Below are 25,982 nucleotides of genomic sequence, written 5' to 3'. Positions count from 1 at the left end.
GTGGCGGCGGGGGGGGGGGGGGGGGGGGAAGGCCACTTGCTCACCACCAGCCCAGTGAGTCAGAGCTTCTGTGCCCCCACCTGGCTGAGCCCCCGACACACAACCTCATAGCTGGGGACCAAGGGGCTGGAGGGGGAGGTGGTGCCCAGCTGGACAGCGAGGAAAGGGGGCTCAGCCGCCACCACTGCCCGCCTGAGCCGGGCGCGCGGCGTGATGAGGAGGGAGGCGGACAGACCTTTGGGATCGAACCCGGAGTCTCGCTCCAGGTAGATGTGGTACATCTTCCTGAGAACTTGATGACAGGGTGCTTTCATCTTCAAAGCGCTTTTCCTTACGTCATCTAATTTGAGCCTCACTATGATCCTATGAGATACTCGAGGCGATTATCATTCCCATTTTACAGATTTGGAAATCAAGAGATGTGACTGGTACAGGACCACACAACTCATAGGGAGCAGAGCTGGTGCCGGAGCCCATGGCTGCCGGGGCCCAGGTGCCCTTCCCACTCCTCTAAGGGGCCCTGCTCTGAACTCTCTGGCCCTGTGAAGTTAAAACTAATAATCAGTCCAAAGCTTTGAATAAGTGAGTCCCCTGCACTTGTTTGCAAAGGCACCTTGGAACCATTTCAGGGTCCACACCCCACCCTTTTCCCTTAGAAGCCAGGAAAGATATGACAGTGGAGCGAACATTGCTCAGACCCAGGCTCCAATGCCACCACTTACTAGCAGGTGACCCAGGACAAGTCAGTGACCTCCTCTGAGTTTCGGTTTCACCAGGGATCGTGTGACAGGCAGTGTGTTTCTGGGCCGAGAGTCTTAGTGTCAAACTAAAGACCTCCTGCGGGAGCTGGGTGGTGAGGAGGGAAGAAGACCCCCAGGGTTCAAACCCAGAGTCTTGCTCCGGGTAAATGTGGTACATCTTTCTGAGAAGTTGACGACAGGGTGCTTTCACCCTCGAAGTATTTTTTGGAGTTTGGGTTTGATTCAATGCTGCCACTTCTTAGATGTGTGACGTTGGGCAAATCACTTACCCTCTCTGAGCTTCAGTTGCCTCAGTTATACAGTATTCATGACAGCTAGCACCTAGTCACACAGATCTGGGCCCAGGGCTTTGCATAAATAAGCCCACTCAATCCTCATCCCAACTCTGATGAGGGTGTTGGCCCCATTTTACGGATGAGGGGTGAAGAGACTTGCCCAAGGTCACACAGCCTGTGAGCGGCAACATGGAGACTTCAAACCCAGCTCGGTAGGACTCCCAGACCCCTGCCCCTTACCTTCATTTACACAGCAAGACTGTTGCATGGATTACAGACAGACGTTTAAAGCATCTGGCACAGAGCAAGCCTTCACTGACTGGTGGCTCTTGCTGCCATAATGGATGTAGCAGTGCTCTTTAACCTGCAAACCGCTTGTCTGGCTGGAACCTGCCGTGACTATCCAGGTGACCCCCGATGAGGCAGACAGGTGACCCCTGACTAGGCGGCATTCCCCCTGGGCATAAGAACTGGACCTGATGCATCTCTGTGCCTCCCACCAGGGCCAGCACCTGTATCTCCTTGCCTCTTTGTCCTTGTCAACCACTGTCCTGCAGTCCTTCACATCCTATGCTCCCTCCCATGAAATCTCGGGCCCCAATTCCAGTGTCTCTCCACCCATCCATAGTGACTTCCATCTCTGGTTGGATGACCCATTCCCCAATCTGCCCCTCTGTTCCCTGACTCCACTGCAGTGACCTTTACACCCACTCCTCTGTAGCCACTCCTTCCCAGCTCAACATCCCTGGAGTCATTAATTCACAGACCATCCTCCTGACCACCCTCTCCCTGATCCCTCCCAAAGCCTCTGGCTTTTTGACCCCACAAAGGTCATCATCATAATCCACATCCACTCTACTTTCTCCCATTAGCCTTCTTCTGTCTTCACTTTCTTCTCTTTCTAGCCCAGATCCCATGGCCATCACTTCACCCTCTCTTGCCAACATGCTTAGCTGGCATGTCTTGGCTTTATCCAATGTCCTTGTATCATATACATCCGGCCAAATCCCAAGCCAGAGAACCCAAGTGTCCGGCCCCACCATGGCTGCAGTGGCGTCACCTACAGTACAGGGGTATAGATTGGCTTCCCCTATCGCCCTTCAGACAAAAGCTAAAACTTTACCATGGCCTTTGAGACCTTGCACAAGTTGCCCCCTGCCTTTCCAGCCACATCTCATTAATCCATTCAAGAGACAATTACTGAGCAAGTCTCAGGAAATGTTGTTGTTGGCTTTTTTTTTTCCCAAAGAAGAGAAGGACAGGTCACAGATTTTAATAACCATCTACAGAAATGAAGACTTTGATGTGAAATCACTGTGCCCAAGATGGGCCACCCTATTTGTCCCTGGGATTGGGTCATTAGATCTAACCACGCTGCTATCCAGTGCTAACCCAGTATGTCCCTGCAACTGTATCCTTTACAAAGGAAAACCATTTCTCTGTCCCTGCAAAAGGAGTCCAAAGTCTTTCAAGGCCCATCTGAGAAGAGTATACAGAAGTTCTACTTGTACTTCTGCTAGGGTCCCTCTTGGGCTGTGATTTGGAGAATCCCTACCCCCCAAGGACAAGAGACCAGAGCATCTCTACTCTGACCTTCTCTTTCTAGAAAGTTAAAGCTAAAGAGAAGCCCCACGGGGCCCACCTGCCCCACCTGTCTCTCTCCCACTCTCCCTTCCCCTGAATTTCTGATCAGCACTGTGGTCTCCACACTGCCTCCATCATTCACATTTGCTCGTGCTTGTCCCCTATCCCATCATTTTGCAACGGCAAAAGTGCTAGGCTAAGGGTCAGCAGCCCTTGACGGGGTTAAGAGCCAGCTTGGGACTTGTTGTGAGATTTGGGGCGAATCTCACTTAGCTCTTAATAGTTCTGCTATCCTCCTCTATAAAAAATGAAGGTAATGGGGCGCCTGGGTGGCTCAGTTGGTTAAGCATCCGACTTCAGCTCAGATCATGATCTCACAGTTCGTGAGTTTGAGCCCCTCATCAGGTGAGCTCGAGTCCCGTATCGGGTGAGCCCCACTTTTCCCTCTCTCCCTCTGTCTCTCTCTCTCTGCCCCTCGCTTACTTGCATCTCTCTCAAAAAAAATTAATAAAATGAATAAAATTTTTAAAAAATAATAAAAATTAAGGTAATAATCCCTACCTCAGGCTGCTGGGTTGTGGTGGGGGGGGGCACTCTTTTGTGAAGTATTCTGTAGATGCTGGACAGTACAAGCTATATTCTTCATCACCCTTCCCCATCCTTCCCGGCCCTCTTAGTGAGGTCTCCCCAAGTCACTGTGACCCCCTACTCTCCCTGATTATCATTGTCGTCTTAGGCGCCTTTCCTTAAACGTTGGGAAGATGTAAATAAACGTTTCAAATGGAAAATAAAGAGTAAAAGTGTTTCATCATATGTCACATGTTCTGAGAAGTAGTGATAATAATGTACTTACTCTAGAAGCCATTGTTTTGAGGATTAAATAAATTAACATGTTATGTATATGAATAGGAATATGTGAATCGGAGTTAATCTATATGTATATGAATTAAATGAACTAATATAAATACAACAAAGCTGGGCACAAGGCGAGCCCAAATGAGGATTAGCTATTTTTATCATCATCACTGTTTTGTTTATTTTTTTTAATTTAAAATTATTTTATTTATTTATATTATTTATCACCGGCATCACTGGGACAAAGAACAGAGTGCTTAGGGGCCTGGGAAAGCAGTAATTTTCCTTCTCTACACATATTTCTTTATACCTTTTAACTTTTAAACCACTTGGATGTGCATCACCTATTAAAATGAACCAATTTTAAATTTTTAAAAATTGTAAAAGAACAGTGTAGCCCACATTCCTAGAGCCCTGCGTTGGGGACAGCCATTTGACTCTAGGTCACCTCCAGCCTGTCTCCGTCTGTGGATCCCTGCTCCCCATCTTCGTCGCCGTGTGGGTGATATTGTCTACTGAGCTAACCTCATACGCCCAATCCTTTCACCATGACATGAGCCTTGGAAGCTGGACACCACCACGGTCTCCATTTTACAGGTGGGGAAAGTGAGGACCCCGAAGGACAAGAAACTAACCCGGGATCCCCTGGAGAATAAGTGGCAGAACAAGGATCCTGCAGGTGCCTGACACCTGGAGCTCCACTCTAGATGCTCTGTCCCTGCTTCCCCGCCCCCTCCCGCCCCCGCCTCCCTCCCAGTGCGTTTGTGTGTGCGCATGCGCGCGCGTGTCCTGACCCCTCAAGCTTCTAGAGCAAAGGTCTTGTGTCATGTCTCTTCACATTCTCGAAGCCTTTCCCTCCTCCCCACCCCCTAACAATAATAATAGCTTTCCTAGCCCTTGGCAAGAATGGGCACTGGTTGCATATTTGCTGAATGGAATTAAATTAAACTTGTCCAGGCCACGGCCTTCATCGTTGTCATTATCATCCTCGCAGGCAAATATTCCATGAGATGTCTACACTGTGCTAGGTTCTGGACAAGATCCATGATATGTAAGTTCTGGCAGATCTAGAAAGAGCTTTCTGGATGATACTTCAGGGAAGGGAGGGGGTGAGAACACACTGAGCACCTCTGGAAACTTTCTCCCAACTGCCTCTTCTCCCTCCCCATCCCACACACACCCAGGTACACTCAGATGAAATAAGCTTGGGTCAGATAAGGTATTTCAGTCATAAATCTATCACGGGGGAGACAAGAAGTTTTATTTAGCAATTACAGAGCTGCTATTGCGCAGCAATTATCAACTCACGGAGGAAGGAGCTCCGCCTGTCTATCTCCCTTATCTCCAGGCTCTGGCTGACACAGCTGGTCAGAACCAGAGCCAGAGAGCTACCTTTCCGGTTTGACATCTGTGTGGCCCTGGGGCTGATCCCAGAGCCAGGCACGGTGCTTCCACACAGAACAAGGACTCATCAGCCTCCTCAGTTGGAGGGGAGCACGGTGTGGCTCTCAGAAGACACCCTCCCCCCCACCAAAAGCAGGGACTTTTCCTTCACTCACCCTCTCGATCCTTGGAAGAAGGGGGCCCATCCTGCCCTGGAGACCAGGAATCCGGTCCTTCCGGGCAGGGGTCAGGAGCATTTGCCCCTGGAGCTTCCTCAATGAAGGGAGGCGTTCTTCCGAGTGGCCTCAATAACCGAGTTAGAGTGTCATCATGGGAACTAACTTGCTCATATCACCATAAAGTCTACAAAACACCTACCATCCATTATCTCATTAGTCACTACTTCACAACACCCCAACGAGGTCAGCAGGTCAAGTGTGATACCCCTATCGTTTAGATGAGTCACGATGAGATGAGGTGAATTGTCCAAGATCACATGATCGGTTAATGACATACACCAGCTCGTGCCATCTGAAATTGCCACAGATCTTCTCCCTCTGAATTCAGAGGGCCAAAGGGAGGCCTTGCCCTGGCAAAGCCCCAGGGAAGTGGGAGCCAGTCTGTCTGAGTCAGGACCACACACAGCCAGCAAAGCCCTAGGTCCCACCATGGACTCGGGGGAGGGGAAGAGTAATGTCTCCGCCATGGTCCTTCCCCACCCTCCACTCCTCTCCGTGCTCCAGCACCGATGGGCCAGCTGGTCAACCTCAGCAAACCCTCCAATGACCACTGAACAAGGAACAGAGTGAAGAGAGGAGTGCCACTCACCATCCCAGTTCCGGCCTTACCTGCCCACCCGGGGCTCCACCATAACTCTCCTCCCCACGGAGATAAAACCTCTCTTCTCATGGCTTCCTGTCTCCTCCCAGGACCCTTCTCTAAGGCCATCAGGACATTCGCATGTGGCTGATGTGTCTCACCGCGGTCTGCACGCCTGAAATCAGAGTCATTCTACTCCCCTACAAGTATGACTTTGCCTCTACTTTCTCTGGCTCGCATTCTCTCTCCTCAAGCTCAGTACCTCGGATCATCTCCAAATCCTCTCTGCCCCTTTTGCCCAACCAGCGAAGGTCTCATCAATCATCTACCAGTGTTAAATCTCATCACATTCTACCAGAGGTTCAAGGTGACCTGCAGAGAGAGCACTGTTGCTCTCCTCGTGGCCAAAAGCAGGGAGGCCCGGCATATTTTCCACAAGGAAAATCTCTCCCCGTCCCTTGCCTGTGGCCCTGACTCTAAACTCAGCTCTACGGAGTTAAGTGGGGTCTCTTTCCCTCACCACTCTGCACACAGGAGAGTGCCTGGCACAAAGTAAGGGCTCAGAAACCCTCCCTGCACCAGAAACTTGGAACTTCACGTACTTAGTACTGCTCAGCCTGCTAGTGTTCTCCAGCTACAGGAAAGAAAGCAGAAAACAAACAGAAGGGACAGGTGTGTGTTTAGAGACCACCTTCACTCTGTCTGGCTTCTTCCCATTTTTAAATCTGTCTGCTGGTTTTCCATTTTTAAACCTGCCTGACTCCATTCATCCATGCAACCCTACTCCCTGACAGGTCCTGAAAAACACGCTCTGAAATATGAACACATGGATCTTGGTCCAGAGCAGTGCAGTTCAGGAAGCAGTGCCCAGCCCTTGCTGCCCTGCAGAGTAAGCAACCGGTGTAATTTCAGGGGATAAGCATCATGAGTCCTTGCCTCAAGAATGCATTGCCTCTCTTCTCTTTGGTGCTGGAAACTTTATTGACAGGGAACAAAGCCCAGCTCTACATGACCAGGGATGAGACTACAAAAACAAACACGTTCAAGAAAGCTAAATATTGGCTTAAATTCATACTAACGTGTAAATGACTGCTAGAAGATCCTTTCCTGCGAGGCAATTGATGAGGGGAGCACCTGAGAGAGGGGTGAAGTCTCCTTACAAAGGGAAAGAAGGAACAACCAGAGTCAAAGCTGTTAAGGTGTGTTTCCCGGAGGAGAAAGCACTAGACTAACATCAGACACAAGAATTCTAGTCCTAGTTCTGCCTATAGTTCACCCAGTGACTTTAGGAATGTTGTTCTACCTCTTAGAGCCTCGGTTGCCAAATCTATACGATGGGATAAGTAAACTGGCCGATCTCTAAGGTCTGCGATTCAATTATTTCACTTTTGCCTCCAGCCTATTCAGTTCTGTATCCTTAAGGTAGCAGGTGTACATGTAGCAGCTATTTGGCATGAACATGCCTAAAACTTCCCATTGTTCCGACCACGAGGTGCACAATGCCTTGCAGGTAGATTTAGAAACCAAGGTCATCACGACCTTGAGAAATATAATGAACGAGAAACAGGAGACCGGATCTGGATACACTTACAACCCTTTGGAATAACCGGAGTCGAGGCTCAATTAGACATGAAATCTGACCCTCCCAAGGCACATTGGAAATAATCCCTCCGATCTAAAAAACGATTTACCATTAACCATCTTCCTTCATATCCATTATCTGATTTGATCCTCTCTAGAACTGTGTGAAGTGGACAGGGTGAGAATCATCACCCCATTTTATAGATTTAGAAACCCAACGTCGGGGCGCCTAGGTGGCTCAGTTGGTTAAGCATCCAACTCTTGGTTTCGGCTCAGGTCATGATCTCATGGTTCATGGGTTCAAGCCCCACATCAGGCTCTGTGCTGATGGCACGGAGCCTGCTTGGGATTCTGTCTCCCTCTCTCTCTGCCCCTCCCCTGCTTGCTCTCTCTCTCTCTCTCTCTCTCTTTCTCTCAAGAAAAAATAAACATTAAAAAAAATTAAAAAAAAAAAAAAAGAAAAGAAACCCAACGTCTGGCAAATAAGTGGCAGCCAGGACTCCAACTCAGGTCATGTGATTCCTCCCCTTCCCTTTCCCCCCCCCCACACCCCTCCCCCCCACTGCTTCCTTCCTTTACCATTTTCCACCTCTGGTTCCAGATTCAAAAGCGAGCTAGTAAAAGGCAAAGAGAGATACACTCGGAAGAGAGACCCACGTAAACTGTAAAGACAAAGGAAGCTAAGGTTCCCCCACGAGCTCTGTCTTCTCTGTCCTCACGCCACCCAGGCCTGGGAGCCAGAAACCATCCCACCACCGCCTGCTTCTCGCGACCACCTCCCTGCAGCTACCTTGACTAGGACAGCCCATTGTCCCCGAGCCCAGGTTAGCTGGCTGCCGCAAGCAGCAAGGTGTTTCTCTCTCCCAGAGTCTACATTCCCGTGAGCGGTGTCTCGCCAAGGCCAGGTTTACTCGGGGATAATTGCAAAGCAGGAGACTCCTGACCGTGACTAATCAGGCAAGTAAGACAGAGGTAAGAACAAACTGAACCAGGAAGCGGGGCGGGGGGAGAGAGAGGGAGAAAGAAAAATAAAGAGAGAGAAAGAAAGAAAGCTGCTTTAATAATAGGGTAATTGCCCTGTTTAGGATTACAATCTGCCAACGTTTCACTAAACTTTATGACACATGATGACAAGTTAATAAGCCAGATACCTCACCGTGTGCGTTAAACAGATGCCCCAGCCTCCTCGTGCGGGGAGGTAGCCCCCACGGCACTCCCCCACCACCACCACCCCCCCCCCCCCCGCAACCCCGCCAACCAAAAAACCAGCAAGGTGTTGGGGGGAGGAGGCCAAGAAGGTGGGGGAACTGGTTGTTTCTGTTGTCAAAAGGGCCCCAGCAATAAATCACCATTAATAATACTGTCATCTATCAAAGAGGGCTCTGCCTGCCAAGGCCTTTGAAGTGGCAACATCTATAATTTCCCACTGATAAAAGGTACCTCTGTGCCTATGTCATACTGGAAGCCAACAGGAGCGAGTTCACAGCTTCACCACGCCCAGCCCCACAGTGAGCCATGAAGCTCCCCACTTACTCTGGCACCGCCATAGCCGGGGGGCCAGGCCTGTCTCCACTCACCCCGCCACGGGTTTGAAAGGCCTCCAGATGCCCTCAGAACTGGCGGGGGAGGGGCGGGGCGGGGCTTGGGGGGGGGGGCGGAGCACAGGGAGAGGGCTCCTGTCCAGGCAGATCTGGGAGTTCCAGCCCCAACCATCCAGCCTCCTCCGTGACTGAGAGCATCCCCGGCTTCCACTCAGTCCCAACCCCTAGGCAGGAAGGCCTGGGCGAGCCAAGGACTGAGGCAGTGCCTCTCAAAGGGGTGGACCCTGTCATCAGAGTCCAGGGAAATGGCCCCGGAGTGCCTCCCCATACATAAACAGATAGGACTCCCCATGGGGAGTGTAGTCATGGAATCTGTATCTTTTTTTTTTTCACGTTTATTTATATTTGAGAGAGAGAGAGAGAGAGAGAGAGAGCACAAGCAGGGGAGAGGCCGAGAGAGAGAAGGAGACACAGAATCTGAAGCAGGCTCCAGGCTCCAAGCTGTCAGCGCAGAGCCTGACACGGGGCTCAAACTCACGAACCATGAGATCATGACCTAAGTGGAAGTCAGACGCTCAACCCACTGAGCCACTCAGGCACCCCTGGAATCTGCATCTTTAACAGGCTCCCCTAGAAGAGACTTCCAAACACGCAAAAGTCTGAGAGGCACTGGTCCACGGTCCCTTCCCCTCCGCCAGACAGGAATCTGGGGGCAGTGGAAGGGCAGCCTGGGCCTCGACCCCAGGTCTCAGGAGGAAGGCGGTGGAACCCATGGTGGTCATGAGTAAGCAGGTACCACAGGCAGAGTGGACTGAACACCTGAAAACAGTTCTGGAGACTAGAGGTCCAGGATCAAAGTGCTCACAGGGTTCTTTCTTTTGAGCCTCGTCCAGGGCTTGTAGATGGCCACCTTCTCCCTGTGTCTTCACTTGGTCCCTGTGTGCCTGTCCACGCCCAAATGTTCTCTTCTTATACAGACACCAATCATCTGGATTAGAGCCCATCCTAATGACCTCATTTTAACTTAATTACTTCTTTAAAGACCCACTTTCTAAACAGTCACATCTAAGGTACTGGTGGTCAGGATTTGGATGCATGAATTTGGGGAGTGGGGGACACAATCCAGCCCATAACAGAGTCCTAAAGCTCAGCATAGGGATGAGGCCCCCTAGGTGGGACAAAGACCCTAAAAGCCACCAATCCACTGGCAACATCTGAAACTGGGATAAATCTTCTGAACTGATTGAACTCAGCCTTCTTGTGTCCTCCTTCACCTCATAAGTGATCTGTCCTTACATTTCAAAAGACCCAGCATGTTGACATCCTATGCAAGGGGGGGGAGAATCCCAGAGTGAGGCCCTTTTCCATGTGACTTAGACCAAGACCCCAAGGTGTCTCTAAAGTTGGACACTGGGGAGCCTGGGTGGCTTAGTCGTCTGAGCATCCAACTTCAGCTCAGGTCATGATCTCACAGTTTGTGGGTTTGAGCCCTGCGTCGGGCTCTGTGCTGACAGCTCAGAGCCTGGAGCCTGCTTCAGATTCTGTGTCCCCCTCTCTCTGCCTCTCCCCCGCTCATGCTCACTCTCTCTCTCTTTCTCTCAAAAGTAAATAAACATCAAAAACAAGTTGTAATAATAAAATAAAAGTGGACAGTAATTGAGCACATACTATGAGCCCAGCACTGCTGTAAGAACTGATATGGTTTCATTACCACAACTACCTATGAAGTAAGTACAAACGAGAGACCTGTGAGGTAACTTGGCCAAGGTCAACAGCGAGCAAGGGCCCAACCTGGCCTGGACCCCAAGTCTTTGTGACTCCAAATCCCATTCTTCATCCCTCTCGCTTCTCCACATCCTCTTTACACACGTAGGTCTTGAACTGTTGACGTGCGGCTGCCGCCTTTGAGAACCTGCCGAGCGGCTGGGAGCTGAGCACTGGACTTTAACATCTTATAGGGATTTAAAGCTACTTTTATCCTCGGGATATTTTCTGAAATCGTGGCCATATATGTTTATGTGTTTTATATAAGCGCAGATGTAGTTTTATCGACACCAGTGTTTGTCGTGTGCATTTGTTTTGTGAAGCAGCTCAAGGCCTGAGCTCCCGAGAACCACATGCTAGACCAGGGCCTCCCTCTGCCCATGGCTCTTCCTTCTGCTCTTAGTTCCTTCCTTTCTCTCGGCCGCCTGTGCCGCGTGAAAAAAGGACAGTATTAAGCTATTCCTACCGCCCCTTCCTTCACTAGCACCTCTGATTCTCAGGGAAGCCCGATGACAGAAAACGGTGACAGTTTGCCCAAACGGTCCTCCTCTTTCCTGGAGAGCGAAAACAATCAGCCCCAAAGTCTCTGTGTGTCCAGAGCTGGAAGAGACACTTCAAAGCCTCCTATGCATGGGCACAAGAAATTCCGAGAGTTTGCCGTCACCGGGATGAGAAAGTCTGTCCAGGCAGGGCCACCCTCCCCCGCACCCCAGCCCCGCACCATCCAGCTATTTCTGAGATCCTCTGGCTTCGTTCGTGTTCTCCACCCAGGCTTGAATTTCTTCACATTGTCCCCGAGGAGTCCACGAGAACCCATAGGCATGGGCTCCACGAATGCTGGCGAGGGGCAAGGAGGGATTTCCTAGAGCTTCGGGGCCCTCTCTGGTCTGGCTCCCAGTGAGCCCTCTTTGTGGCACTGGGAACAAGGCTGTCATCCTTCTGGGCTTCAGTTTCTTCTTCTGTAAAAGGAGGGGGGTGCGTTCACAGTTCTTGGGGCACTTTTGGTTCTGAGTTTCTATCTCCCCCACCCCCATCCATCCACTTACAAAGGAACCCATAAGGCATTTCACAACCACACAGGTGATGGCACAAAGCACTACACACACACACACACACACACACACACATACACACATATACATACACACATACACACACATACATGCACACACACATATACATACACACGCAAACACACATACACATATACATACACACATACACATACATATACATACACACATATACATACACACATACACATACACACATACACGTACACACACAAACACACACACATACACACATATACATACACACATACACATACATACACACATATACACACAAACACACACATACACACACATACACACACAGGGGGCTGCTTCTGTACCCCCTCCCCCTTGCCTCTCTTTCCACTGCTCGGTTCGCTCTCCCCCACCACAAACAAGCACTTCTTGGCCTCCAGAAGCAGCTCCCAGGAATGGAATGGCCCAGCAGTGGCTCCTGAGAGGACAGCTTCTTGGCAGAGATGGGGGTGGGTGGAGTAAAGCAAATTTTTTCCTTTGAGACCCAAAGGGCTGTCAACCCTCTTCAGCTGCCCTGGAGCTTGACAGCCACAGAGAGAGATTTACGACCTGGGCAGCTTTGATCCAGGCCTCTGATAAACATCAGGCACGGCTCAATGGGAATGCAGCCTCCCAGAGAAGGAGAGCCCAGGAGGAGGTGCCAGGGGACAGGTTGGGCCTCCAAGTCCTGTCACCAAGCACAGCCTCTAGGACGGGCGCTCCCCCCCACCCCGGGGAGAGGGATGTAGCTGGACGGGATCTGGGTCCCCTGAAACCACAAGCAACCCTAGGCAGAGAGATTCGGAGAGCCTGTCCAAGGTTCAACCAGGAAGGGGTGGAGATGCTGGCCCAGGCCTCTGAAATTCCCTCACACTTGCTCACCTGTTCCTCCAAACATAAACAGGCCAGGGAGAGAGAAAGAACCAGATAAGATGTGAGCTGAGAAAGACATGTTTAGCCCAGCAGGCCCTGTGGGTTTTGTTGTTCCTGTTCTTGTCGTTGACACTGCTGTTCTTAGCAATGATGGGGTGGTAACTTGCTAGACTGTATTTCATCCCTGCCTCCTTCCAGAAAGGACACAGGTCAGGACAACTTCCATGTGGTTTCAGCAACCCCACCTGCTTTTCCTCTTGCCCTAGACCTGGCCCTTCTGTAGAGCAGGGAATCCGTACGCCCTCATGGACCATCCCCAGCTTTGCCAATCAAAACAATATCCTCAAGGGGCACCTGGGTGGCTCAGTCGGTTAAGCATCCAACTCTTGGTTTCGGCTCAGGTCATGATCTCACAGCTTCTGAGTTCGAGGCCCCAGTCAGGCTCTATGCTGACAGCATGGAGCCTGCTTGGGATTCTCTCTGTCCCTCTCTCTCTCTCTCTCTGCCCCTCCCCCACTAGTGTGCTCCCCTTTCTCAAAATAAATAAACTTAAAAAAAAAAAAAACCAATGTCTCTGAACCAGCTACATCCAAGTCATGGGAGAAGCAAGATAGTTTCATCTGGACACTTCCTTAGGCCGGTTGCCTCAAGTTTAAAGTGTCAGCCACCTGCATAAAACGGTCCCCATCCAGAAAGCAGCCTCTGCCATGGAACACTGTAGAGGAACCTTCACAAAGCAAGCCAACCAGGCAGGGTCTCTGCCCTCCGGGGTCCCCAGTGTGGTACAGACCACAGGAGATGAGACTCTAAAGAGACAGCCTGAGAGATGTGCTGCTGTTCCCCATGCCCAACAAACCAGTCTGCGGCCCACGCATGCAGGAATAAATACGTATTTGCTGAGCACCAAATTGGGTCTAATGACCCTGGCCTGTCTCACAGGGTCATCTTGAGAAATAGCTGATGTCAGACGATGAGTGTGAGCAGCTGTTCTCCATTTGCACTCAACAAGAGGAAAAGGCCTTAAATGACAGCAGGAGGGATTAAGGTTAAACATTAAGAACGGTTTCCTGGCGAGGAGGGTTGTGAAACACTGTAATGTGTTACCGAGGGACTGCTGCAGACATTCCTTTTTCAATGAGACTTTAAAGAAGGAGGCTGGTGATCTGCCCAGGCAGTTTTATTAGGGACTTTATTAGGTCATCTGGTCCATCCTCCTGAAGACAAGGGCTTGGACGAAACACACACCAAGCAAGGCCTTTCTGGATACGGGATGACCTCAAGGGCCCCTAAACGATCCAAAGCGTTGTGATTCTGAAAATCTCCCCCACACCCTTACATGGTGAAAAGAGAATCCAGAACCATCAGCGAGACTGCCCTTTGGGGCTTACTTTTCAGTGCTTACTTTGCTAGGAGTGGCCAACACGAACAATGAGGGGGAAATACAATGACTTCCAAAACCTCTCGAGACCGAGGCAGATCTTTACCAGCCAGTGCCAAGAGAAGTGTCCCCCACCTAGGGACAGGGAAGTCATAAAATCATAACGTTTTATGGCCAGAGGCACAATCCATCCACTTCACAGGTGGGGAGACTGAGGTCTAGAAATGGGCAGTGCCTTCCCACAGTTACTCTGAACCAGACCTGGGCCCGGGAAACCCTGATTAGCAGCCTGGCTTGATCACCAACTGGCTGCGTGACCTCAAGCAAGTCATTTAACGCCTCTCTGGCCCTCAACAGCCTCATCCACAAAATGAGAATGTTATAAATATGAAATGTAACACGCAGGCCACCATCATCCATTCTCGAGCACCCTAGATCTAAGGTTGCTGCTCTCACTGTCACTACTCTCAATTCGTGATCCCTTCCGTTCCTCCAGCTGCCTTGCGTGTAGACCTCTAACTTGTGGGTGATTCTCCTAAGTTTTCAGATTAACAGAAAAAGAAAATGTCTGATCTTCAAGACCAAGGAAGGTATATAATTAGCTTTAGTCATCCTGTCACCCAAGTCCGCTCATTTTGCAGATGAGGAGATGGAGGCTGCCCGCAGGCACTCACAGAAAGACAGGAGAGAACATGCTAGAAGCGGTCGAGAGGGGAAAGGACCGTGAGTGTGAGCTTGCGGACCTTGCAGAGCCCGTCTGCGACCTGGCCCCGGCTTTGATTTTCAACTTAGAATCGCTGGTAGCTCCTTAATGACCTCCTTTCCGTAGCCCCCAGTTACCCACTCCAGGGGTCAGCACGCACAGGGTGATGACTTGATGAACCCAGTGTGGGGGTTGGCTGACGACAGAATGGGCAGGAGGCCTTCCAAGGTTGGGCCACTATGGTCCTCCTGCCTCTTAGCTGCTCCAGCCCCCACCCCCACCCCACGCACTCACCCTCCCCTCTCACACCCTAAGATCGATCACCACCCAAAGCAAGAGCGACTAAAAGACACCCAGGACACCTGGTGAGCCCCTCTGATTTGCAAGCCTCCACGTGACCAAATACTATGTGATTTGATCTCCCACAAACCATCATGCAAGATAGTTATCATCACCCACCTTTTAAGATAAGAAACCGAGGGTCAGAGAGGTTAACCAAGTCATCCTAATCCCATAAGGAGCAAAAGCGGCAAATCTAGGGATTACACCCCAGCCTCTGAGTTACGAAGCCAGTCCCAGGCCAGACCCGGGGCTCCACATCACGTCCTTCTTTCTGAATGCTTCTGACATCGCTTACCACTTCCGATGCCACAGCCTTCCTTTGCCCTGGGACTGAGTCCCCTTCTCAGTGAAATTCCATGTCCCCTAGCCCGAGGTCCTGGAATTCCATGATGAATAACAGACACCCCTGGAGTCACTCACCTGTCTGGACATTCAGTTTTCCAGATTCTCTATCATTGTGAGCCTCCTGCCTTTCTGGAGGGTCTGTCTCCTCACTCTGTTACCCAGGTGTTACCCTGCCTGTCACCACATCCTTCGGGCTATTCGATGTGCTTGCACACCAGGACCCCTCTCAAGGCCCGCTCTTCCCAGGGTGATTTCTCTGCCTGCAGTTGGACTTGGCCAGATACCCCCCTGCCCCCGGCCATGCCCGGGCTGAGCACCTGCAGCCAGGCTTCCTGGAAGCACCGTAGACAGAACCATAATACCAGCGCAGCTAAGAGAACAGAATCTGGAGTCAGATTGAGTAGCTGGGAGTTCTCAGGCAAGTCCCTTCTCTGTGTCCCAGGCTCCGTGTCCACAAAACAGAAAAGGAAGTACCTACCTCCGAGGGTCATTATGAGAAAGGAAGCGTTGATATTGGTAAGCAGTTAGAATAGAGCCTGGCACATAGTTAGAACAGCATGCCTATTATCCAACAAATGCAAATGCCTCTACCCTCAAGTTTTAAAATCACAGACCAGGGGCACCCGGGTGGCTCAGCTGGTTAAGCGTCTGACTTCAGCTCAGGTCATGATCTCACGGTTCGTGAGTTTGAGCCCCACTTCGTGCTCTGTGCTGACAGCTCAAAGCCTGGAGCCTGCTTCGGATTCTGCGTCTCCCTCTCTCTGCCCCTCCCTTGCTTGCTCTCTCTCTCTCACACTCTCTCTTTCTCAAAAATAAATAAACATTGAAAAGAAAAAATTTTAAATCGCAGACCAGGAATCCAGCCGCAGGCTTGAGGAATCTCAAGGCTGGAAGGAGCCACCTCCCTCCCAATACAAGGGTTCATTCCTATGGCCACAGCACCCGAGGGTGAACATCAACCTTTGGAATAACTGTAAAAAAAGGGAAGTCACTACCTTACAACAGACCCTCCCAGTCTTGAACAATTTTAACGTGTTTTTTATGTTGTTGTTTTGTTGTGTTTTTACCCTGAGCTAAAAGCAGCCTGCCTGGGTCTCCCACCCACCAGCCTGGGACCCAAGCTGCTCCCTTCCACATGACAGTCCAGCCCCACATTCCCTTCTCACACACACACACACACACACACACACACACCTCCCCCGCTCTGGGCACCCTCAGCTGTGCACCTTGATTCACAAGCCATTCCCATGCTGGCAGGTCGTGCAAGCCAGCCTGGCGCGTTCCTGCCTGCCTCCAGCATCTTTCCTCTCCGGAGCCCCCAGGCGGCATACCAGCACGCACACCCGTGTTGACAGCTCAGGGGACAGCTCAGCCAGGCTCAGCAGAGCCAAATGGATGGTGCCCAGGGACAAAGTCGAGAGTGTGGGTTCTGAGAAAAGCCTCCAAACACATGTCCAAAGACAGGGAACGGACAGGCTCTTCCAGAATCTGCCGTAACATAGGCGGAATAGACAGGTGGGGGCATCTGGGAGGCACCAGAAAGTCTCCTGCTTCTTTTCAAGGTCTTGCACTTTGGGGGGTCTTCTATTCCTTTATTCCCCATAAAAACTGACAGGAGGGTTAATACATGAAGTCTGTGGTACTTTGGTGCGAATAGAACTGACGTTGCTGGAGGGTAAGTGATGGGACAGGGTGCCTGGGGAGAGAGAATATTTTGGAAAATGAAGGAAAGGGCCTCTACCGCTCAGCCTACCTGGAATGAAGACGAGAAGATAAATAAGACTTATTTTAGGGGCTCCCATGTGTGAGGCACCGCCCTCAACCATTGACCTGAATGAATGTATTTAATCTCTGTAACAACACTAGCGGGTAGATAACCCCACCTTTCACAAAGAAGGAAGTCGAGACTCAGAGTAGTCAAGCAGCATGCATAAGTCACACAGCTACTGAGATGCAGAGCCAGAAATCCACCTCGGGTCTGACTTAGTGCTAAGCCGTTTCTGCTTCCCACTGTGTGACCAGACCACACGGCCCCCTTTGTATCACCGGAGCACTAAGAGCCTCCTCATCAGGCTGGACAAAGATTCTCTCTCTCTCTCTCTCTCTCTCTCTCTCTCACACACACACACACACACACACACACATACACACACACGCACACACATATACACCTGCATGCACACACATAAGCTCACAGAGTCCACCCAGGAGCCAGGGACCCAAAGCCAGGGAGCCAGGACTCTGGAACCAGAATGTGGCTCAGTTGCTGGCTCAATCCCTCAAGAGCTTGTGACGTCTCTGAGTTCCAGCTTCCCCGTCAGTAAAATGGGGATAATAGCACCTACCTCCTAGGATTTGTGGGATGATAGAATGGAGTTACTACTTGAAACACACTTAGAACAGTGATGGAGCATGTGTCACAAACAAAAGATCCCAGCAAGGAGCCCAGATAGGCCACAAGAGGTCAAGCTGGGGATAATCCATGTGTCTGAGTTCCCATCTCAAAATAGGAAGGTCGCTCCAGATGAAGCCTCACAGCTTTTCCAAATCAAATATTTCAGGCTACAGCTTTAAGTGCTTCTCTCTGGGGTCAAGGCAACTCCTAGGCTGGCCGCAAACAGGTCCCAGAGGCCAAGAGGGCCAACGGGGAACAGAGGGACTTCTCAGCTTTTTGAGAAATGTGGAGCCAAAGTTCTAGGTGTTCCGTGTCCTACCCACAACAAGGCAGTCCAGTAAGCCACCCCTGCGGAGGAGCTGGAGCCTACCTTCCACGTGCCCCGTGGGACCCCCGCAGCAGGGGTGCAGACAGCCCCCGGGACAAGCATGAGAACAGGACATCCCCAGTGAAACCAGTGAGGAGAACCAGCTTTCTGTCTTCTTGCACACAAGAGGGGCAAAGGGAAGCCATTGCCCCTGGGGAAGTTAAGCAAGGTCCTGGGAGAACCTCCCCACCCCCGCAGAGGAAAGAGCAGGGCTGGGTGGGGGCGCACAGAGGCTGGGGCACCCCGCACCCAGCGCCCACCTGATCTCCGGTCCTTCAGAAGTCCCCTTCCTCCACTCAGAAATAGGAAAGGCGACTTTTAAATTGCGTGTTTCTCAAAAAAAAAAATTATAAAAGAATAAATAAATTGGGTTTTTCTCTCAACCATCAGGCTGGAAAGAGAAAGAGAGAGAGAGGGAGGGAGGGAAGGACAGAGAGAAAGTGAAGGAGAGGGAGAGAGACTCTGCCAGTACACAGCAAATGTTGGATTTTTCCTCTTTTCAGACATTTTGGGACCCGCTGATTTATTTCCCAACAGCTGGATTCCTGAGTTTCATCCCACTTTGGAAAGGGAATGATATCGACTCTTCCGTTCAGTTTGGTTCAGCTCAGCAAATGTTGGCTGGGCACCTGCCACGGACCAGGTCCCTAGGGAGATATGAAGAGAAGTGAGATACAGCCCTCACCCTCGAATGGTTGACAGTCCAGGTAACGAGACGGAGAGGAAACGAACAATGCTAATATAAAGGAGAGATGATCATCACAACATTAAAGATACAAACAAAATGCCACAAAGCTGAGGCAAGGGACGTGTGGGAAAAAGACTAAGAAGTGGGTGGTTGCTGGGGGCGCCTGGGTGGCTCAATCAGTTAAGCGTCCGGACTCTTGATCTCTCGGCTCAGGTCATGATCTCACAGTTTGTGAGTTCAAGCCCTACATCGGGCTCTTAGCTGACATCCTGGAGCCTGCTGGGGACTCTGCCTCCCTCTCTCTGCCCCTGCCCTGCTCTCTCTCTCTGCCTCTCTCTCTAAACAATAAAAATTTAAAAACTTAAAAAAAAAGAAGTGGGTGGTTGCTTTCTAGGAAGTGGTCTGGTGATATTCACTCAAAAGCCTTGCAAATGCCTGTCATCTTTGACCCAGTGGTTTTCCTTCCAAGGCTTAGCGTCTGAGGACATAATCAGACTTTTGCACAGACATAGTCATGTTATTTACAATAGAAGAGCGTGGGAACAAAGCACGTATGTAATGAGCAGGTTATAGGTGAGAGAATGGGGAGAAGAAAGGAGCTTAGGCAGAGAGGTTGTGGCCAGAGGGGCTCAGCAGCCCCAAGGACTGAATGAAGGCCACTGAGGGTGGGGGAGAGGGAGGGAGAGATGGGGGAGAAAGACAGAGGACGAGACCCAGAGAGGAGAGGGGAGGCCAAACCAACGTGTGGATCTTGCAGCTGCACTGAGTTCTGGTCTCACCCTAAGGGCCACGGGAAGGAAGCCTTTGCCATATTTCACAGGGAGCGGCGGCATGATCAGAACTGTCTTTCAAAAGAGCCTTTTGTTGCTGTGGGGAATTCATGCCAAGTGCAAGGGCCACCGCAAGTGCTTTACCTGTATTCCCTTATTTAATCCTAACCACTTGATGAGACAGGGAAGCCGAGACGCAGAGACGTGAAGTAACTGGCCTAAGGATGCACAGCTAGTAAGAGGCGGGGCCAGGCAGTCTATGCCAAAGGACTTAGTGCCTGTGCTAAGACTGAAGGGAGGCGCTAGTGTGATTTGGGCAGACCAGTTAGGAGCCACTGCAGTGACTCAGGAGGGAGAGGAAAGCAGCTTAGAGAGCAGAGTGTGGGGCAATGAGAGGGGCATCCTTAGTAGGACTTGGTGATGGGGTTGGGGAAGGGGTGGGAGGGGGAAGCAGTGGGAGGGAAGGGTCGAGAGTAATTCCTAGGCCCCTGGGGTGCACTTCTCTGATTCGGGGAAGAAGAAAGTTAAATACATATTCAGTTCCTTGAACAACATGGGGTTTGCGGCCCTGACCCCCATGCAGTCAAAAATCTGTATGACTTTTGACCTCCTCCCCAAACTTAACTGATAGGAGCCTGCTGGTGACCGGAAGCCTTAGCGATCACATAAACAGTCCATTAACCCATATTTTGTATGTTATACGTATCATATATTGTGTTCTGACAATAAACTTCACTGGAGAAAAAAAATTCCATTAAGAAAATCATTAGGAAGAACAAATATATTTACCCTACTGTGTGGTATAATTAAAAAACATCTGTATATAAATGAAGTTCAAACCCATGTAGTTCAAGGGCCAACTGTGCACATATGTATTATACACACGGACATATATGTCATATGTGCATATTAGAGAGACAATGTCAGGAAATTCAACAAAATGATAACGCCGGCTATCTTTCAGTAGAAGGCTGTGGGTTATTTTTTTTTTAAGTTTATGTATTTATCTTTGAGAGAGAGACAGCATGAGCCAGGGAGAGGCAGAGAGAGAGAGGGAGAGAGAGATTCCCAGGCCGGCTCCTCACTATCAGCACAGAACCCCATGTGGGATTCGAACTCATGAAACCACGAGATCATGACCTCAGCCAAAACCAAGGGTAGGACACTTAACCGACTGAGCCACCCAGGCGCCCCTTGGATTATTTTTATTTGTCCTTTGCACGTGTGTATATTTTTAAAATTTCTTACGACACGTGTACATTATTTCCATGATCAAAGTAAAGTTAGACCTCCAAATTTTGCATCAATACATGTACAGTGCTCTCTTTGAGTGTGCATGTGTGTGCATAGACTATCAGACATTATCTGTAGACACATTCATCAGTGTGAAGTGCATGGCCTTCAGGGTGTCCGTCTCACTTAGGAAATGACAATCGGCCCTCTGCAAGCCTCCCGGGCTCATAGCTCCTCAAGAGGTGGCTGGCAGCCTGAGGTCAACCAAGTTCCATTCTGAGCCTGAGGGTAGACTTTCCAAGTAGAATTTTCACCAGGAATTCCAGATCTCTCCCTGCAGCAGAGGGTAGAACCAAAGGCCAGCAAGCAGGACCTAGAACTAAGCACCCCATGGCCAAATACGGAATGGATCCTCTTGTAGCCCCTACAATAGATGGCTTTAGGGTCTCTCACTGGGCCTCTAAGTGTCCTGCCAAACCCCTGCCAGGCTGCATTAGGATAGCTTCCCAGTTATCTGGGTGTCGGCCAGAGGGAAAGTCCCAGAGAAAATGGCTGGGAAGAAGCAAGCTACTCCTCTAACTCCATGTCCTTGAGAACAGGGGCAGGGTTCAGAGGACAACGCCTACAAGAGACTTGAAGAGGCCAGGAGACCTCTGTCCAAAGAGTCGGGAGCCTAGGTGGGCTCAGCTGAGGGCATGAGCCAAGAGGTACCCACAGTATCCCAGGAGAAGCAAAGTGAGGTCCCCGCAAAACTGGCCAGTGGGAAGGTGATAACACGATAGGGGGTTGGGGTAACCCTAAGGAAAAGGGTGTCCATCTCCCGGGCAGGGGCTTCTCCAGGACACCGGCTGCCTCTACCACATTGGGAGGGGTCCCTTCTGGTTTCTGGAAAGATCAGCGGCTGCTTCAGAGTCAGCACACCTCAGTTCAAATCCACGATCATGGAAATGGACTTACAGGGTTACAGCGAGGCCATGAGACATTAAGTGGGAGCCCCTGTGCCTGACATATGGATTCACACAGTAAAGAGTGGTCTCTACCGGGGTCTGATGCTGGGAAATGCCTCCCAGGTGCTATTCCTAAGACCAAAAGACACACACACACACACACACACACACACACACACGCACACACGCATACCATATGCCTAAGTGTCAGTATTCACATGCAAAGTTAAAGACATAACCCTAATTATAACCCCTTAAATCCACATCAACACACACAACCTGGTTACTCACACTCACATTTAATTAATAATCATAACTTAGGGCAATTCACGTCTTACAAAGTGCTCTTCCCCCTGAACCTATCTCGTTTGATTATCAAAAATTACATCGCAAGGTAGATAAGCTAATTGTTATTATCCACATCTTACAGACGATAAAACCGAGCTCAGCGTGGCTCAGAGTCTCCCGAACACGTACGGTTAGTAAATGACCGCGTTAGACTTAAACTCAGTTTCCAGCTGTATGCTTTTCTACTCTGCCACGCATGTATAAACAGTCCAATTTCCTAAACGGCAAATTGATATTTCTTGCCTTCCCAAAAGAAGGCTCGGAATCAATCCATCAGGTGAGACCAGCCACGGACAAGGATGCTGAGAGTCAAGTAAAGAAGGGTCCCTCCACCATCGAGCAGGCACACACATTCTCTTAATTTACCCTTCTTAATTCCCAGCCTTTATCTGGGACATTCTTTCCACCCAGGCCACCATCCCAGACTCTCGCCAGTCCAGTCGAAATCAAAGCCCAGCTCACATGCTGTCTCCTCTGAGGACCTTCCTCCCACCATTACCCTGCCCACACATCTTTCCCTTTTCTCTGATGTCCCATCGTTGATTGCATCCTCAAAGCTTGGCCTCCGTGGTTCTTCAGTTGTTTTCTCTGTGCTTGAAGAATGAGTACAAGGTCTCTGTAGTCAGCCAGACATGGGCTTGAGTCACATCTCCCCCATCCTAGCTGTGCAGTCCTGGATACGCTGCTTAACCTCTCTGGGCCCCACTCCCCTTGCTATAAAAGGGGGATAATGACAGAACACACGTCATAGTCGCAAGAGCCAAATGTAAAACTCTTGCCTGACACAGAGTGAAAGCCCAATAAATGTTACCTATGAACACAGTAAATGGTAGTTCATGGAGTATGCAACACCTTCTATTTGGACACGGCTGGACACACACGAGTCACTTGTTGGTGAGGCAGAGATGAGTCACAAGCTAGCTGTGTGACTTCGGGTGAGCCGATTCGCGTCTCTGGGCCTCAGTTCTCTGACCTGCTGGAGGTCGGCAGTGTCTCCTGACCCAGGACACAGAGTGGATTGACATACCACTCCTCAACGGTGGTAGCGAAGGGGCGTGACGAACCACACCAGTGGGAGCCATCCGGACCTGGGTTCGAACCCTGGCTCCGCCTTGAGTAAGTCCCACAGCCTCTCTGGGCGTGAGTTTGCTCATCAGTAAACTGAGGCGCCCACACCGACCTCACAGTACTGTTGTAACAATAATTAAGTGACATACTGGATGCAAAGTGCCTGGCGTGTGATGGACACATAAGACATGCCATTGGCAGTGGAGGCGTCGTTGTTTTACTATTGTTCCTAGGAATCCTGAGAGTGAAGGACAAAGAAGATTCAGAGAATTCAAGCCACAACTGCTATGACAGAAATGACTTAGGATAAGGAATAGGTAGTAAAATTTTGAGAAATAGTAAATCAAATGAACCCCAGAGTCTCTTTTATCCCTAATCCTCGAGTAGCCTCTCCCAGAAGCCCCTCCCCCCCGAGGTACAGAAAAAACAGCTTTTCCCCGGCCTATAGACAACCTGAAGACCCACAGGGCTAGCTGGGCTTGTTCCCGTGGCTTGTCCACTCAAGACCCCCCGGGGAAGGCAGGCAGGGTGCGGGCCTAGGGCAGCACCACAGGGGGATGGTCCCTGTCAGGGCCCAAATCACAGCCAATCACACCCCGCCTGCCCCAAGTCCACCTGCAAAGAGCAGAACTGCCGGGCAGGGGACCAAAGACCCAGGCCGAGGCCGGCAGCCAGAGCATCCAGTCCCATCCTGGGCTCATCTGAGTTCTGTCCCCCGGCCGGGAGGCCCAGGTCACCTCAGTGACCTGCCAGGGGGGAGGGCCTAGGTGGAGGAGTGGGGAGAGGAAAGAATCTCTCAGGAACGCGAGAGAGGAGCCTCGGCTGGCTGACTGGCTGGCTGGCTGGCGTTAACACCGCCCCCCCCCCCCCCCCCCCCCCCCCCCCCCGCTCCCAGCACCACTCTGACCCCATCCCACCCCACCCTCCCCTGAGGCCACGTGGCAGCCAACTTGAGCCTGGCCATTTGCCAGCCCTCAAGTGTCGCCTTTAAGTTGGGGAACTCAGCAGCTCCAAGGTGCTGACCTTCCTGCCAGGGCCACAACAAACACCTGTCACAGTCCCGAGTGCTAATGACAGGCCCAAGTGAGCGGCATTCAGGTTAACACCTGCATTAGTGGCTTGCCTTTGGAAGGTCAGTGGTGCTGGTTTAAGCAGCCTGAGGGAAGGGGGGAGGGGCACTAGTCACCCTTCAGTCCAAGCAGGTGGTTCTATTACTTGTGCTAAAGCTGTCCCCAGCCATCCATGTAATTGGAGTAACTGAGGGGATTTCCCCCCCTCACCCTGGAGCAGAAGGAAGAGGAGGGAGCAGAGGACACATTTGTCTTAAGCAGCCCCTGCTGATTTGCTGCTGGGGCGGTGGGCTCTCTCTATGCCAGGGGCGGGGAGGGGGGGCAAGCGGGGGAGGTGATGCCAACACAGTAACTCCTGGAAGTGTTCTCCTTCCATTAACTGTGAACTAAGCCCAGAATCATCGCATGAGGTCAAACTCACCATTCTCTTTGTTTGCCTCCCACGACCGGCCCCCTCGCCGTTCGCTCAGGCAAACCGTCTCCCCCTGGGCTCTCCTCGCTCAATCTCGAGCCTTAAACCTGCGCTGCGTCCTGCCCTTGCCACCCACACAGAGCCCACCTGTCTCCATCCTGCGACTCCACCGGGAGGTAGCTCGTCGCTTTTGGAAACAGGAGGGTTTGAACCAGAGCCCCCCACTCCACGCACAGCAGAAATCATCACCCGAGGTGGGTCTGAGACTCGCGAGTGGGAGGAAGCTCCCAACAGCAGTAGTGCCTGTAAATGCCAGGTTCCACACATCCTTCACGAACGACGAGCCAGGATCACCTTCCTTCTAGTCATTTAACAGTCGAGGAAAATGCGTGACGGGTCTGTTTTGTGCCAGACACTGAGCTAGTCAGGAGGCAAAAGACACAGCACCCCCCAAAAGGGAACTAAGCTATAGATGGGCGGGGGGGCGGGGGGGGGGGGGGATAAGGTTTAAGGATCCCAGCTGCAAAAGAAAAAGTGAAAGATGCTGAAACAGAGGTGTAGTAAAGTGTCGTGGGAGCAAAAGGAAGGGAGAAGCCATAACCTATGGGGAGAGCCCATAACCTATGGGAAAAGTGAGGGAGTGCTTCTCGGAGGGGGTGGCATTTGAATCTTAAAAAATGAAAAGATTCAGAGGTGAGGCATTGGGGACAGCACATTTCCCTCGGAAAGAAGAAAGAACACAAGGTCTATGCAGAGGGAAGGTATGACAGAGTGTTCCTGATGACTGCACGTCCTGGATGGGCCAGGCGTTGACCTAAAAGTCAGGCAGAATTTATCCAAAGATAGCTGCTCCATTTCAAGAAAATGGAACAGGTGTCCCAGGGAAAAAAAAAAAAAAAAAAAATCCCGACGCTGATTTTTTAGGGGTCTGTGCATGTGATACGTAGTGGGTGGTGTTATTATTGCAAAAAGATGTCAGGAATAAACCACAGGCCTCCCCACAGATGCCACGGCCAGATGGGAAGACTGGCAGAATTTTGACCTCACTTGCACCCTGTGTCCCAGGATTCTCCTGAAGCCTGCCCCAAAGGGCCCAGACACATGTGCTTCTGTCAGCAAAACCGAGAAGGAGAAACAGGAAGGCAGCAACACCCAGAGTTTAAATAGACCCTTTGTCTCCCGCTAGGGCGGTTTTATCACTCCCCCTGCATATGACATTGCCATCTTCTCACAGACCTCCAACTTGCCGCACGAGGCCCCTTCCCAGTTGGGGAAAACTAAGACTCCAGTCACACCGCTTAGCTCCAAGCAGAAACCAGGGGCAGCGCTAGGGTCATAGGTAGAGTTTGTTGCTCCTAGCTTTGTGCCAGATACATGCTAAGGGGGCTCATGGAACCCTCACCTTATCAT

Source organism: Neofelis nebulosa, chromosome 3, assembly GCF_028018385.1.
Source record: "Neofelis nebulosa isolate mNeoNeb1 chromosome 3, mNeoNeb1.pri, whole genome shotgun sequence".
Classification (NCBI taxonomy): Eukaryota; Metazoa; Chordata; class Mammalia; order Carnivora; family Felidae; genus Neofelis; species Neofelis nebulosa.
Note: the sequence above shows the minus strand (reverse complement) of the source record.